We start from the raw sequence: 17,697 nt of genomic DNA on the forward strand, positions 1-17,697 counted from the left end.
GGGCAATAATTTTTCTTCCTCCCTCCCTCCAATATTATTTTCTTTGCTAATGCTAGCTGCTTCGCCCCTTCTTCCCTTTCTCTTTTCCTTTTTTTTTTTTCTTGGTAATGAGATATTTATTTATTTATAACTACGTAGAAACTACGTAAGAGTTGAAGATACTAAAGGGCTTCTTCCTTTATCTCTCTCTTTTTTTAAAAAAAAAAAAAAAAGAAAACCACCAAAGGTGGCATTTTATTCAAAACAAAAGTGTCTGTACAAAATCAAAAAGAAAGGAAAAAATAAAAAGATCAAAACATGCAGAAATAACAATCAAACCAAGCTAATCAACTAGAAAATCCTGGATACTTGACTTTCCTCCAATATTCACACCTCAAAGCTCTCACCAGGTGTATGGATTTCAGTCTGTGAATTTTCTTCTAGAATCTATATGTAGTTCATCAGGCTTCTAAGATTGTCAAGTTGCACTCAGAAGAGGAAATGCCAAGCAAGAACACACTCATATATTAGTTAGCATCCTTCACATAGGGAATGAGCATGAAACACACTAATACCACCCTATGTGAAATCTATCAACTAATGTACAAGAGATGATATGAATCTTAGGCATTCTGGAAAAAATCTGCTACTCTTGAAGACTGCAAATTTGCTTAAGTTGTCGTATGATCAGCTGCAACAGTAATGCCATGCCACCCTGTAAGTCTTGCAAGTTGCAAAGCTGCTCAAATAGTTGATGATCTGCTGCACAGCCTGCATAGTTGTTCAAGCTGTTGTTGTTGTTGTGCTGCACTGCTAGTCGGTTGTTGCAATTATTGTATCAAGGCCTTTTGTCCCTTGTGCATCTGATTCTCAAGTTAGGAACTTGAGCTTTGTCCATGTTGATTAACTTCCTTGCCACACTAGGTAATTCCTCAAAATTATGAAAATGAACTGTACCTGCAAAATAAAAGCTAAGTTAGTCAAAAAAGCTGCCACTGCATTCCCTTCTCTGAATATGTGTTGAATCAGTGAGGTCTGATTCCTCCTTCTTCTATTAATCTCCTTAACTATTAGAATAATGCTCCAAGGCACTTCCCATTCCCCAGATATAAACTTTTTCATGGATAAGAAGTTAGTTTCAATTATTAATGGCCACAGATTGTGACTTTCACAATATGCAACACCATCCCTTAGAGCCACAACTTCTGCAATCAAACTTGATCCATCATCAGCAAGTTTCTTTCCTTCAGCATATATAAGATCACCACAGTCATTTCTCACATAAAAGGCAGCTGAACTGGGACCAGGATTACCTTTTGCTGTACTATCAGTGTTCAATTTGAACCATTCTGTAGGTGGAAAGTCCCATTTTACAACAACACAAATGATGCCAGGTTGGAAACTTTCCACATATTTAACTATATCAGGCTATTTGTGTGGTATGTCCTGCTATGCAGGGAATTTAACTCTACAGAACCTATGAATATTTTCCTGGATCTCATGCAATACTCTATATAATGACAAAGTCCCCCCATGCATCGTAGTATTTCTCCACTTCCATATCTTTCACAAGATCATGGCAGGAACAGCTCTAAACACCACCTTCAGCTTATAGAGACAATCAGCCTCCCACCAGATTTGAATAGCTTGCTTAACATTATGACATACCATGGATATCCCTGCAGCATCAGAGAAGAATTTTCACACTTTACTTGTTAATTCTCCATTAAGAAACAAATGATCAATTGTTTCTTGTTGATGTGCAGTACAACAGTAGCACCTAGAAACCACAGGAATAACAATACTTTGCAACACCTCATGATCTGGTATCTTGAACTTCCACATCCTCCATAGCAGGAAATTAATCTTGAAAGGCACCCTTTTTATCCACATCTGCTTATATACCTGTGAGTAGTTTGCTCTTTGTCTTAATAATTCCCATGCACTAGAAACTGTGAATTTGCCAGTACTTGTCATCATCCACCAGGGCTTGTCCCATTGACCTTCTTCAATATGGACTTTCAACTCATTTACAACATGAAAGCAATCTCCTTAGGCAAATAATGATGCAGCAATTCCTTATTCCTTCCATTTTCAGTAATAAAGTGACTCACATCCTCTATACTGTCATCGGTACTGAAGTCATTAGGAACAACATAGTGTAATGCTCCTAATTTAGTCCAGTTATCATACCAGATGCTAGCAGTACCACTATGTGTTTCCCACCAGATCTCTTGTTCAATGCTATCTCTAGCTTCTAACACCATTTTCCACACTTGAGATCCTCTTTTCCATGTAACATATTGTGGATACTGCTTTTGGCAGTATTTATTCCAAAGGAAGTTTGCCCAGAGAGAATTGGAAGTCCTAAATCTCCACCATAGTTTAGCATTCAAAGCCTTGGATACATCAAAAAGGGATATGAATCCCAATCCACATTCTTCAACTGGAAAACACATTTTTAACCAGGCAGCCCAATGTCTAGCCTTCACATCCTCTTTATTAGACCAGAAAAACTTAGCAAAAATCTGATGAATCTCATTGATCACACACTTTGGAGGCCTTATAGCTAATAGAATATGGAGAGGAACACTCTGAAGCACACTCTTGATCAATATTGCCTTGCCTCCTAGTGAAAGAAGCTTACCTTTCCAGGCTTGCAATTTATCTCTAATCCTCTTAATAAGGTCTGTATAATCAATTTTCCTTTTCCTTGCATGAGTTATTGGGCAGCCTAAGTAAGTAAAAGGAAAGTTCCCTCTTTTAAAACCAATGAGCTGCTCAACTTGCTGCACTAATACATTGGAGACCTTAGAATGCATGTAGAAAGAACTCTTTCTCTTATTAACCAACTGACCAGAGCTGTCTTCATAAGCCTCCAAAGTATCCATAATTAACTCCAATGATTTTGCATCAGCTGAAGCAAAAACTATGTTTCATCTGCATAAGCCAAGTGATTAAGATTGACACTCCATTTTGGCATTCCATACCCTTTGAAAGCTTGATCATCAAATAATGCATTAAGAGCCCTTGTTAGTACTTCAGCAGATAGTATGACTAAGGCAGGTGATAATGGATCCCCCTACTTAACTCCTCTTGATGAATGAAAAAAAGCATGAGTCTGTCCATTTATTAGTACTGAATACCAGTTGTTAGCTAGTATCCTCCACATTATATCAATACACTGCTCAGAAAATCCCATTCTCCTCAGAACCTTCATCAAAACTACCCAAGAGACTCTATCATAGGCCTTAGTCATGTCCAATTTGAGGACTACATTAGTTGGCTTGCCTCTTAACCTTATATCAGAAACAATCTCTTGGGTTAGCAAGACATTCTCAATGATATTTCTGCCCTTTACAAAACCTGATTGATTGGCAGATATCAATCTAGGTAGGTCCTTCTCCAGTTTGTTATGCACCACCCTAGAGATAACTTTATTGATAAAGTTACTAAGGCTAATAGGCCTCATGTCAGAAAAGCTTTCCACTTCATTCCTCTTAGGCAATAAAACCAGGTTTGTATGAGTAATAGACTTAGGCAAAGTCTGACCCTTAAAGAACACCTTTACCACATTAAATACATCTACACCAATAGTTTCCCAGCAGCATTGATAAAAAATACCTGTGAGTCCATCTGGACCACTAGCACTATCCCCTGATAATTCAAACACAGCCTGTTTGACCTCTTCCATAGTTGGATAGCAACAATGTCTGCATTTTCCTCCTGTGAAAGCATACTAGGAATATGATCCAATATAGTCATTTCAGATTGAAAGTTCTGCATTGAATCATGAGTGAATTGCTTCTGATAAAAGGAGATGGCCTCATCAGCTATCTGATTAGCACTTTCTATCCAGTTACCATCAGCATTTTGAATTCTCCTAATCAGAGTTATTTTCCTCCTACCATTGATAATATTGTGAAAAAATCTTGTGTTTCTATCCCCCTCAGCAAAGTAATCATAGCTAGACTTTTGTCTCCAAAACTCCCCTTCATAGTGCAAGTATCTCTTAAGTTCAACTTGAGCTCTTTGTAACACCATTCTATTAACTTCAGTAGGAGACTCTTCAAATAACTGTTCTTTAATTCTCACAATGTCCTCTCTAATAGTAAACTGCTTGAATATGTCCCCAAACACCTGCCTGCTCCATGCTGATAAAACAACTTTAATTTTCTTCACTTTCTTTTTAAAAGATAAGAATACCTCTCTTTCATCTTCTGCATGCCAGTTCTGAGTCACAACTGCTTGGAAAGATTTATGATCTACCCAAAACTTCAGAAATTTGAAAGGCCTAATAAATTGTTGTTGTTGTTCATTACAAGATAACAACAAAGGAGATGGTCAGAACCAATCCTAGCAAGATGGTCCACTTTAATGAGACCATACCATTGCCGCATCAAATTATTATATAGCATTCTATCAAGCCTTTTAAAGATACACTGCCCATCAGATCTCCCATTCCACCAAGTGAAAGGGCTTCCTTTAAAACCTGCTTCAATTAGTTCACATGAGTTAATACAAAATGCAAAGTCTTCATATTCAGTGGGCAATACTGGCAGTCCACCAATCTTCTCTTCCTCATTCAAAATCACATTAAAATCACCCTTATCAGCCAAGGATCTACCATCCCATCAGCTAGAACATAAAGATTATTCCACAAAGCTAATCTTTCCATTGCATCACACTTTGCATAGACCATGGTGACAAACATGATCTTGTTCATCTGTTGGAAAGTAAGCTTACAGGAAATTTATTGAGAATCATCCCACAATATTCACATCTATATTTGTATTAACAAAAAGACCAGATCTTCCCAGAGGCATTATAATAAGCATGCTCCATTCCTAACTTCCTCTTATATTGTTGAATATGTCTAGTATGCTGAAAAGGTTCCATTAGTGCTATAAGGCTAAATTTATGATGCCTATGCAACATCTGCACTCTATGGAAGGCTTTTTGAGTCTTTACTGATCTGATATTCCAGAATAATGTTTTCATCATAACTTATGATTACCATTTGCTGCTCTGTATGGAATAACTCTAAGTAGTTGCCCTTCAGAGTTACCATGTTTCTACTTTGATGCCTAGAGCGAGATTTTGGAGATAATCCTGCTGCCACTCCTACATTATCTAAGACTGCAGCCACAGCCTCAGATTCCTCAATATCACAGGTGCTTGCAGCCTTTTCACCTGTTTCATAAATAACCTCAGACTCTATGATATTATGAGAGACAACATCATACAGGTCCTTCATGGGAGATTTGATCTTAACAGCTTGTCACGCCCTGAATCTGGGTCTGGACGTAATACGACACCCGGTGCCTGACTGCATGTGACCGAGCGAACCAACTGGCTGGCTGAATCAACATGTGATATCAAAAACATAACTGAATGTGGAACAACTAAACACATGCTGATATACTAAAGGTTTGACTGAAATCATAATGCGGAAATACTTAGACAAGCTGAAATATCTGAACGTAGCCAACATGGCTTAAACCAAAACAACTGAACGACTGCCAACAAGGCTAACATAATAAATATGTGACTGTCTGAACTGTGTCTATGAAGCCTCTAAGAGTACAAAAAGGTAATTGTCTAGAAAGCTATGAGAACTGCATGACTGATATCGCCCCGAAGAAAACTGGGGCTCACCACAGTAGCTGATACGAACACTCCTAAGTAGCTGGATCGTCAACCTGTATGTCGTTACCTGCATCGCGAGATGCAAACCCCCAAGCAATAAAAAAGGACATCAGTACATTTGAATTGTACTGGTATGTAAAGCAACTGAAGCAATAAAATACTGGAACTGAAACTGAACTAAACAGGAAAGCAAGAAGCTGAAGTACTCCTTGTTCTGGATGAAGAATCACCTGTAAAACTGTAAATATAACTGTGGCCTGGGGCCCAAATAATGTGTGCAAAAACTGTGGCCTCTGGCCCAAGCAATACGTATGCATAAACTGTGACCTGGGGCCCAAAAATACAGATACAGGTGTTCAACATTAACAATTTACAAAACTGAGACTGGTTATAGCTGATAGCATGATAATTGTTTCTGATTATGGGACTCACGCAAATAACTGGTTATACACTGACTGAGACTCATGTGATAACAATGCATAAGTCTATAAAGATTACGTGCTGAGTTCATGATGTTCAAAGTGACAACCATGAACGAATTCTGTAACTGCAACCCTAGAAGATAACAGTTCTATATCATATCATGAAACTAGGGCTAAACTATGTTCTGAGTCAAATTGCTGACAAGCATGAAGAATGAGGCGTAGGGAGAATCATGAATATTCCCTAACGTAGATAGTTAGCCTCACATACCTTAATTCCAGCCTTTGAGCGTAATACAACGTTCGTCAACCCTTTCAACTTTGATCTATATCAATACAAGTCAAAGGGATTCCATATTAGCAATAATATTCATGCTTTGGTCACCTAAGCATTTCTTCAAACACTTAGTAGGCATACAGCTCCATAATCTCCATTAATGGTGTTTCTTCACCTAATTCTCATTCTATTACTTCTAGGTGATTCTAGAATCCCAATTAGGTGTAATTAACATCATTCTCCATCACCCATATCATTATAACAATCTCAAGTCAACAATCCAAAATCCTACTATAGTTCGTGTAATTCTCTTTACTAAACCCATTTACTATTCTCCCAAGAACTCATCAATTCACTATTATGAATGATTAGAGTGTAGAAGCATTACCTTTTTGACGTTTAATCCTCTTGAATACGAGTTCTAGGGTTTTCAGCCTAACAATAATGTTCCACTCACAACTTTATTGATTAGAAGAGTTTACTCAAGTTAGAAAGAGATTAGAGACTTGAATTCAATCTAGAATCGTGAAAAACTTACCTTGGAGGGTTCTTGAGGCTTGGAACTTGTTCCCTCTGACTTTAGGGTGATTTTTCGTGAGTAGGGGTGTTAGGGAAATAAACCCCAAGCTTAAATATAACTTAAAACGCGAAATCCCGACTTTTTGACCCGAACCCGACCTGTTACGCGGGGCCATCGCGCGATATTCTGCAGCTCAATACTCAGACTTGCGCGATCGGCCCGCGATGAGGAGCCATCGCACGCGCCCTCACACGCTTCGAGAAGCGACGGGTGTCGGCTCCGCACAGTGTTCGATATAATGGACATAACTTCTTGTACACAGCTCTGTTTGGGCTCCACAATATACCGTTGGAAAGCTATTTCAAAGGGCTACAACTTTCATGTTTTAAGTTTCCTCAAATTTCCAACCGATTGTCACGAAATTTGACTGGAAGGCAGACGTATGGAAAACTTAGCCGATTCTATAGAATTTTTAAGTGCCTTACTATTAGCCATATTTAGATGATCATATCTCCTTGCTCCGACCTCTGATTGGCCTGGTCCTTATATTGTTAGAAAGGTATTTCTACGTACTACAACTTTCATTAAGGGTACTTTCCCAATTTCCCCACCAATCAAGGAGTTACGGCTGCCCGAAGTAGGTCTATCAACCATTTTCGCAAAACGTTCAAACCTTCAGTTTTTCCACTAAAACTCTAATGATATGAGTCTAACCTTAGTTCTAAGATACGGGGTGTAACATAACAGCTGCCACAGGTAAAGGAACCTGAACAATAGCTTGTGAGTTACTATCATTCACTTCTTCTATATCATTTGTGTGAACCTGTTTATCATCCTCTAATTTATTGACCTCCGTTCCTTCCACCAACTCACCAGACTTCTCAGCATATAGTCTTTTCTCACTATCCTCTCCTGCTATTGGTAGGATATTGTCTTCTATTTCAACCTATATTGCAGCATGATTTGGTTCCTCTTTCTCAACCGTCTTTTCTCTAACAAAGGATTTATTCACCCACTCCTTTGTAGTCTCTCCAATTGCTTCTGTAGGCACATTATTCAATTTGTCTGTGTTATTCTTGGATACCTCAGTCTTCTCACTTGGCATGATAACATTTGGTTTAACAACACTAGTCTTCTCATTCAGCACTGCATTATCAATTGTCATGGGACTGCATTCCTCATCTTTATGAACTTGATCATTCACTTCTTCTACACTTGCTTTGTCTGCCACAACTGTATCAGCATCTTTTGATTTGTCTAGGACTTGTACAACTCTTGAAGGTGATCCATCATTATCAGTCTCCTGTTGCTCATCTTGGAGAACATCAAACTTGTTGTGACTATTGACACTTTCCTTGACCTGATTCTGGTTAGTAAGCTCTCTTCCATCCTTAACTGCATTCTAGTTTCCTGGATCACCTAGAATCCTTCCACTGTCTAGGATTCTTGCTCTTCCTTTTCTAAATTTCTAATAATTCCATCTGTTTGATTGCTGCATCCCATGAGAATCAGGTTTCGTAATTACTTCCTTTCCTTTTCTACTAGATCAGCTTGTTTCTCCTTATGAACAACCATCTGTTTCCCTTTCTCCATGTTGAAAACTGCATTGCCTTTCTCTTCCTGATATAATTCAGGATGCAAGTTCCAACATCCATCTTCATTGTGGCCTTGTAGTTTACACTCACGACAATATTTTGGGAGATTGTCATACCTGATTTTCACTTTTTCAATTCTGATCTCATGAGACACTTCATCCTCTATCTCTATGTTAACAAAATTAGGAAGTTCATCCAACAAGTCAATCATCACCTTTACCCTAGCACAACTAGGTCTAGTACGATTCTCAGTAGCCTTGTCAACATGCAAAGGAGTACCAACAGCTGATGCAATTGAAAAAATAGCCTCCTTCATAAAGAAAGTGGGCATTAAATCAGGCAATGATATCCATATATTACTTTAGAAGTTTCCTCATCTATTTTGAACTTTGTATCATAAATAAAAGGCCTCATCAAGTATGAATATCCATCTTTGGAGTTTAAATAGTATGAGGTTTTAGAACATAGATTAACAAGTTCCTCCATGAGAGATAACCGAATCAATACATGTCTATGTCTAAATAATCCAATCTCACAATTTCCTTTGATACCACACTAATCAGGAATAATCTTACATAGTTCATCCATGTCTGGCCATCCATATGAAAATTTTCCTATCACAGCATATTGAAGTCTTTGTAGTTTCTCCATTTGTTTAACTTCATTTTGCATCCATCTTACCACTGAATTCCATTCTTAATCACCACTTTCTTCATTGAAATACTAGTAGTAGCCAGCAGTGGTCCATTATGTTCCTTAGTATTAGGGTTTTGCATGAGGTTTAACGTAGAAGGTTGGAAGAAATCTGTTTATTTTGTCTTGGGAGATTGTGTTTGTGTTATGGGTTGAGCATTGATTGTAGTAGGGTTGGAGGATGATTGGCCAACCACCAGAGGTGGCTGACCAGTGGCCATGGTGGCCATGTTGCCGGCGGCTAGGTAGTGTTAAGCTAGGGTTTGCATGAAAAGTAGGGCTTTGCTAGAGAGCTCTCCTCTAACCAAACAAGATATTCTCTAGCAAGTTTTTGGTTTCTTCCTTTCTCTTTTCTTTATTATATAGCACTATTTCGCCTAAGCAAAGGGTAGGGCAAGAAAAGTGATACTCCAACTAAAAGATTATCCATTTCAATTTTCAACTCTGTGTATACATGTGTTGAGAATATAATCAAGTAAATAAACGTGTTTTCCTCTAACAATTTAGGCTTTTAGATGAGATGGTCACACACTTCAACATGTTATTAGAGTATGTAGAGATTTTGGGTTTGTCATGCCCTATTTTTAACGGATTAAAATTAGTTCACAACTTATGACTATGTTTCCTCTGGTTTTGCAAATTTTCAGAGTCGCCACCTAATTTTAGGAAATATTAGGAAACCATTTGTAAAAATATAAACTCCATTTTTTAGTCTTTGAAACCTGTGAGATTCTAGGTAACGATTTTATTTACCCCAAGGGGAAGGTGTTAAGCATCCCTCAGAGTCTATCCGAAGACAGTCTTTAAACTTAGCTTAATTAATACTAGAGGGGGATTATCTAATTATTTCTTATTTATTATCACCTATTTAAAGAATTGCAGAAAAGAAACTACTCTCTCAAAACTATTTGTATAAAAAAGGGGGGTTTTAAGGTAATTATAACTATGTGAGTAAATGCATATATATAAAGGAAGTAGTTAATGCTAATGTATGCGTGAGAAAAATATGTACGACATTTATTTTATACAAGAATAGTATGTATAATATAGAATAAGAAGATATATTTTTTATAAGAAAATAACTTATATATGTGATATGTATATCATGGGTAAAAAAAATAGTTATTGATGACATGATAGTACTATATAGATGCATATAATGTAAAGACGATCAAGAGAATTAATGGAAATAAGGTAGTATATGTATGGTATGTGTTTTAAAAAAAAAAAATAGTATGTAGGCATACTCATTGTAAAATTATATGTACTATGGATGTATATTATTTCCAAAAAGAATACATGTATATTTTTTGAAGATTAGGTATAAATATGGTTATTGTATATAAGAGCAGTATATATGATGTAGAGTATGAAAATACATATTTTTTATGAGAAAATAATATATACATGAAGTATGTTTATCGTATGTAAAAATAGCATAAAGAGGTATACTTTGAGAAATAGCCATGAAAAATATAATAATATGTACAAGTACCGTGATGGATATAAGTACACACATAGTGTAAAGATGATTGGATGATTTGATAAAAAATAAGATAGTATATATATGCATATATAAAAAAAATAGAGTATGTACCTTGGAGCTCTCGCAAAATAGCTTGAGCCACCGTACTCGGTTCCTAATGTAATTTTCCTAGTTTAAACTTAAGAAATTTGGCCAGCTCAATGTTGGTTATCAAGAATAGAAAAAAAAAAATTGACAAAACACATTGGGGCTCAAGTTCAGCCATCGTTTTGCCCCCTAAAGAGATCTGCATTTTTTTTCTAAAAAATATCATTTCAAATCCTTTTCCCCAAATTAAAAAAAAAAAAAAAGCGTTGGGGTCCCTTACATGCATGGTCAGCGCTAAAAAATCCTTTCGTAAAATCATTTGCGATCTGAAAAGGTTGCTAAGTAACAATAAGTTCGTGTCATTGAACTATCTTATATAGCATCTAGTATCTAAAAAAGGGAGTGAGAAAACGATTAAACAGACTTTTCTTCTCAACCATCATTGAGAGTTCACGCACAAAAACGAGAAATAAAATACTGCAAATACAAACTCACAAAATGTTAGTAAAATATGTAAACGACACATCAATACAAAGGCATAAAATTTTTGAAGAGAGGAAAGAAGACGTCGACACTTACACGAGCGGAAATCGGGGACAGCTAGGCACGAGCAGAACTGCTGCTACTAGTTTCTCTCTGATCTGGACCGAATCCGGAGTTGCCATAACTCCAAATGCTCCCAAAGTTGCTCATGAAAAAAAAAGATAAAGATAAGAATTAGTGATACCCTTAATTGATCTTAATAACGCCAAAATCGAATGAGTGAAACGTGCCATCAAGAATAAATAATTTACTAGATTTAGCACCAAATATTCAGCCAACTTTGGAAACAGATCAACCTGACTTAAGTAAATGTGTCAAAATAAAGCAAACACACCATGATCTGACTTATCCGCATTTTATGACGAACCTAAGCTCTACAGTATTTAAAAGTTGAACAATTTTCACACCTTTGTGTGTAGTACGTCTCTTACTAACAGAACCATTATAGGCAACCACATGAGTTCAAACAATTCTGACCAAACCAAACATTTTAGTGAATAAAAGAGTAGTTAATTGTTATGCTAGGCTATGGTACTTCAAAATTCATTCAGACAAGTCATAAGAATAATAAGATACTTTACTACAGTATCGGTTCCCACAAGCATTCTAAGAGGAAGGAGATCATTTTCAAGCATGGAAGTGATTCTTTATAATTCAGGAACTTTTACCAAACATACTTTTAAAATGCACAGGTCCTAAGGTCATAGTTTCTGGTAAACCAAGTCAGGTTTGCCTTTCTAGCTGCTAAGGCCAAGCTATTTTCCTATTACTGTATCTCCCTTTTCACAAACAAACCTTGAGTATGTCATGGAGGATAAGAAAACACATTATTTTTTACCAACAACTAGTCCTTCAATATAGGTTCAAATAAAGCATGACTCTTTTCCAAATCCTTCTAATTAAGCGGAGATCTAGTTCTCCTTGATTCAGTTAGAACTTAATCGACCTATGACGCGTTTCGATAAAAGATAGCTAAAATAAATCTCTGGACACCTATTCAGGTTCACAATCTCAAGGTTTCAAAGAATTACATAATTTCTTCTCTAAAAAAAAAAATAGAGAGAGTCTATAGTCATGGTTTCTAAAAGTTAAACACGAGTAGAAAGGCGAAACAGATAAACCAAATAGGTCTTGGATCAAACACGTAGTATTTTTTTTTTTTATCGAAACAGTAGCCTTCTAATGAAGAAAAAAAAACCAGTAGCTTTTTTAAAAAGGAAATCAGAAGCAATAAAAAAAATAGCCTTTTGTTTATTTTACGAGCAGATTTTAACTAAAATGGCAGTAATGGATTCACGTAAACACTTCAAAGAAGAATTTGGACGAGCGACGAAGCTATTCAAACAATTACATGTTTGGCAGATTTAATCTTCACGTATCAGTAACTTTTGGTTCAGCCAAAAATGATAAATTTTCTTTTTTCTCCAATCAGAACAGTGACTTTTCCAAACCCACAAGGCTATTCAAAACTGATTTATTTTAGTGATATTAAGGCATAGCTAGAATGCAACAAAGCTGTTACAACAAGCAGGTGAAATTTTTTTAAGAGTATGCAACTTTTAGTCATTAAAACATGAAGAACTTAGCTAAGTTTCTTAAGTGATTTAACAGAACGTTTAAAGGAACTCTTCAAGTCAGAAATGTGCTAGCTTAAATAGCCAAGAATTCTTGCGAACCCTTAACAAGTTCAACATGCCTCATAAGTTCATTATTCATACTCATGGACATATAAAAGCAACAAAAGCAGTCACTAGATCCTCTCTTATCCATATTTCATTCATGTGAGTACATAGGCATATAAACCAATTCATATTTGTTTCCAAACTTAAAAGAAAAATACAGAGATAGCCAATTAAGCACATATAACTGGGAACTTAGAGCCAAAGCGCAAACTAACACTTTTTAAAATATATATATATATATATATATATATATATATATATATATATATATATATATATTGGTGACTGTTTCTAGACAAAAGGACGCCCAAAACAAGTAATTTAGGCTCTCACATAGCAGCACCCCAGTACATTAGGAAGTCTAGTTAAGCTCAAGAAAAATGACACTAGCAAATAGTCAAACTAAAGCGTACATTTGGCACAGGATATAATATGTGCAACTAACTACCTACTGCTTATTTATCTCATCCCATTTCACTATACACCAATCTTTCACTATCCACATCTAGAGATAATTAAGTTAAGAACTCTTTCTAGATTTATACTTGACAACTTAGCTAGTACAATCATGTTGAGAAGACCACAAATGTACTTAGCATCAACATGTTTCTTTGTAGCTTTTGAGATTTTGTCACGACTCAACCTAGGGCCATGACGAGTGACCGAGCTTAACCTGCCCGATAACCCAACTTATGTTACCTGTACTCAAACATGGCATTCAATAGGGTTTATTTAACTAAGTCTGAAAGCTGTAAATAAAATACCAAAGTCGACCTGTAACTCGAAACATCCCAAAACATATTTATATATACACGTAGCGTATCACAATGCAAGCCAACGAGGCCGCCGATACTTCTGTACAACAAAACAATGGCCGGCAAGGCCAAACAATATCCATGACACCCAAGTTGTCCGCAAACTACTAGAAAAGCATGACCGTGCATAAGTGACGGGACAGGGCCCCGTCATGCCCATAATGTATACACGCAAAACTATACCAAAACAGGAACAATCTCCGAAGCAAATGGAGTTGTCTGACTCTCAATGCTGACTCCTCCTAGGTGGCTAGATTGTCTGACCGCGTCCCTGAACCTGCGGGCATGAAACGCAGCCCCCCCGAAGAAAGGGGGTCAGTACGGAATATGTACTGAATATGTAAAGCATTACTGAATCATAAACAAGGAAAAGCGTAACAGTAAACAAGTTTAGAAAACAACCCGGAAGTAACCTGGAACAGCATTTTGAACCGTGCCATATGGTCCCTTACACAAACTCTAGCATACACAATATAAATATAGAATATACACAATAATACAATAGTCCCTTCGGACAGCCGCTTCCGGCTAGTATCACAATAGTCCTTTCGGACAGCCGCTTCCGGCTTAATAATAATGATGGCCCCTTCGGGCAGCCGCTTCCGGCTTAATAATAATGATGGCCCCTTCGGGCAGCCGCTTCTGGCTTAATATCACAACCATGTCAACACAACTTAATCCACAAATACCCATACAAAGAGATGATGCTATGGAATGTAAACATAAATCGTAAATGTAATGAAATAGTAAAGTCTCGCACCCCCTTCGGAGTGGTTTTGAAAATCAAACTTTATGTTTCCTTTAGTATAAAATTAATTTCCTCGAAATCATTAGTAAAACCATATACACAACTCAACTGGCACCTTATGGGTGTTCCCTTCGGAACAGAATAGGAGCTTATATATATCGACTATTATCCATCGTATAGGAAACTGAAAAGGGGAGCTCAATCACTTAAAAGTTCTAACATCAAGAAGTGAATAAGAATCATGAAACGCACTCAAGACTTATGAATAGGATTACCCCAAAGCTCATATCCTTCATCACTTAAATCTAAGACATGCCAAAAGAAAGAAGGGACAGCTTTACATACCTATTAGCGACTATTTGCAAACCCGTTCGCCTTGTCGCTCTTTTAGCCTATTTAATATAAGAGTAACGTTATCGTTAGTAACTATATTTCCCAGTTCACAAATCTATAGCCCATTTCTTATAGAACCTATATTTTAGCTTATATATTCTCGCTTAGGGTTTTCTATTAGCTAAGGACTTAACGAAAATCGGGCAACACTTCCCCTATATATTCGCCTATCCCGAATTTCCAATTGCTCCCCTGTTGACACAGAAATACCAACAACATATGGACATAATCATATCTTCAATTCTTTCAATTCCATAAGGATAACAACATGTTCATCTCAACACAACTTCAATCTTAACTTTCTAATTCTTTTCATTCCTTCACCATATAATCCATGACAACAACAACTATAATGCAACTTAAAATTAATTTACTATGTCTAATTAAAGCAGCCCCCTACACGGCTCAATTTACATTTCGACATCAATATCTACAACTTCTCACATTCATCACATATCTACAAATCTATACAAGCTTAAATTGTCTCCCAAAATGTGTATAAAAAGAGATCAAATCTTACCTTAATCAACTTGACTCCGAGAATTAATTCACGTTGCAATCCTTGAATGTGTATAACACTTTGCAATTCTAATTTGTCTCCCTCACTCTCTCAAGTCTCGGCCAAAACCTCCATGGTCGAGAGCTTGTTTTCTCCTTCTTTTTTTTTTTTGTATTTCTTGCTTTGTTCTTACTTCAATTAGGATGAATGGTGTTTTGTGACTCATTTTATGGTATATATAGGAAGCCCCCAAACCCTACACGTGCCCCCCTTATGTGGCATGTGTTTTTCTTTCCTTTTTTTTTTTTTTAAAAAGGGTGGGCCCCACTTTATTAATTACTCTTATTTAATTTAATTAATTACAATTCCCACTTAATAATCCAATCACAATTAATTAATTCCTAATCTCCAATAATAATATTTTACACTAAATAAAATTTATAAACAATTAGTTCTAATTTAGAAATTAAAAGTTAAGGATTTCTATTCCGCGTCCGAGAATGATCCCGTCTTTTAACTTGAGTCGATTCTCTTGTGAATAACTCGACGTATAAAAAATACGGGGTATAACAGATTTCCCAAGTGAACTCCTAATCATACCATAGTATATTCCTAACAGAGAGGATTTTAAATCAAATGTAACAAGAAGAACTGGTTTAAACTTCATATCAAATGTTAAAGCTTAAATTCTACGATCTGCAAACAGTGTAATATGGTATAAGATGAACAAAACAACTGAATCTACATAAACACTTCAAGATGTTGTAGCCATAATTCTTAAACAATGAGGAAACTTTCATACTTACAACAGACATAACAGGTTCACTTAGTCACCTAACATGAATTCTTATAGAAAAGAAGCATGGCTTTTAGTTATTTACTTGAACATACAGGAAGACAACAACAAACAAAACATCAAATCCATGTATAAGCTATATATTCTCACAAATCAGTAGATTTCCCTTTCTAAATTCGCAGTTTCCATAAGCCATGCTTTTTACCCAAAAAAAATAAGGACGTGGCAGCTTTTGACAAATGAGGAACAGAAAATTAGCCAAGCGACAAAATTGCATACATCTTAGATGAATTAACCAACAATTCTTCTAAGTAACTTACAACAAATGACGAGCAAACACAATCTAGCCAACTAAAGGATGAGAAATACTTGATGACTACATTTCTACTTTAACAAAATTAAAGACGAAGATAGGACGAATGTGATTACCTTCTTTGTGATAAAATTATTGTCAGGAGGAAAAGAATCACCTTTCCAGATAAGATTTGATGGCTGTGGATTCGTTGGGACTCCGAATCTCGCGGGTATGATAGTTGACGAGCCTTTACCCACCGGGTCGAATAAGAGTCCACAGAGGTTGATATGATCCCCTACTGGCTCCTTTCGGCTCAAAGGGAAAAGAGACGTGGTAGCAGTGGAGGCGGTGAAAGCCTCAAACCAATGGATTTCAGTATTTTGGGTTAAAGAGAGAGTGGGGTGTTTGGTTCCGCAGTCCGATGGTCGTGGTCGTGGTGGGGTGGCGGCGATGGTTGAAGGGGAGTGGTTTGGTTTAGGGAGAAAAAAGGGGGCTGTTTGGTTCGTTTGGTTAGAAAATGGGTGCAAGACTTAGTTGTAGGGCTTTGGGCCGGGTCGGTGGGGTTTTGGGCTGGGACGGTTCGGGTCGATGGGGAATTGGGCTAGAGCTGTTGGGTTGCTGATTTAATTTGGATGAGAAGGGAATTGGCCCAATATTATGTAGATGAATTAATTTCTAACCCCCTTTTTATTCTAATCAATTAATTAAAATATGTTTCCTTGTCCTAAATATTTCCCACAAGATGTATACCTATATAAATTGCAATACAAGTAATTTAATATACGTATTAAGTTTTAAAAATAGAGTAAGAAGATGATTGGTATAGTAATAAATAGGATTAAAGGAAGAATGTCATATAGGAATACCAACGCTATTTTTGAGTGATTTAATTGTAAAGAATGATGTTTAGTAATTTTTAATTATAAAAATATGATGTTTGGTGATTTTTGAGAAACGATAGAAACCTTTCTTAATTTTGGAGAAATAATATCTTAAAAATAGCGTAATAGCTAGTGAAAATATTCCAAACTCATTTTTGGGGAATTTTCATGACTGAGAAGCATAGTGAAATTAATTAAACAAAAAGGAGGACCAAAATTGGGTGTCAACAGGGTTCGAGTGTGTAATGACCCGTTTGGTCCTTATAGTGCTTGCGACCCATTTACCCTCATTGACCCTTTCTCGAGCCCTATTAGTATGATTTTGACCCGCGAGGGT

The 17,697-nt window shown here is 36.5% G+C and overlaps 1 long non-coding RNA gene across 3 annotated transcripts; it reads right to left on the reverse strand.

Annotated features, from left to right (window-relative positions):
- Positions 1–238: 238 nt before the first annotated feature.
- On the reverse strand, positions 239–16,977 carry LOC132614161 (uncharacterized). Of its 3 annotated transcripts, XR_009572197.1 has the most exons (4): positions 16,614–16,977; positions 11,288–14,025; positions 5,859–5,955; positions 5,285–5,695 (listed from the first exon to the last, which is right to left on the reverse strand). It is a non-coding gene; the product is annotated as an uncharacterized LOC132614161 (long non-coding RNA). The 3 variants fall into 3 exon arrangements; XR_009572196.1 differs by lacking the exons at positions 5,285–5,695; positions 5,859–5,955 and adding an exon at positions 239–936; XR_009572195.1 differs by lacking the exon at positions 5,859–5,955 and having other exon boundaries at positions 5,293–5,695.
- Between the last annotated feature and the right edge of the window lie 720 nt (positions 16,978–17,697).

Source organism: Lycium barbarum, chromosome 10 (assembly GCF_019175385.1).
Source record: "Lycium barbarum isolate Lr01 chromosome 10, ASM1917538v2, whole genome shotgun sequence".
In the NCBI taxonomy this organism is placed as follows: domain Eukaryota; kingdom Viridiplantae; phylum Streptophyta; class Magnoliopsida; order Solanales; family Solanaceae; genus Lycium; species Lycium barbarum.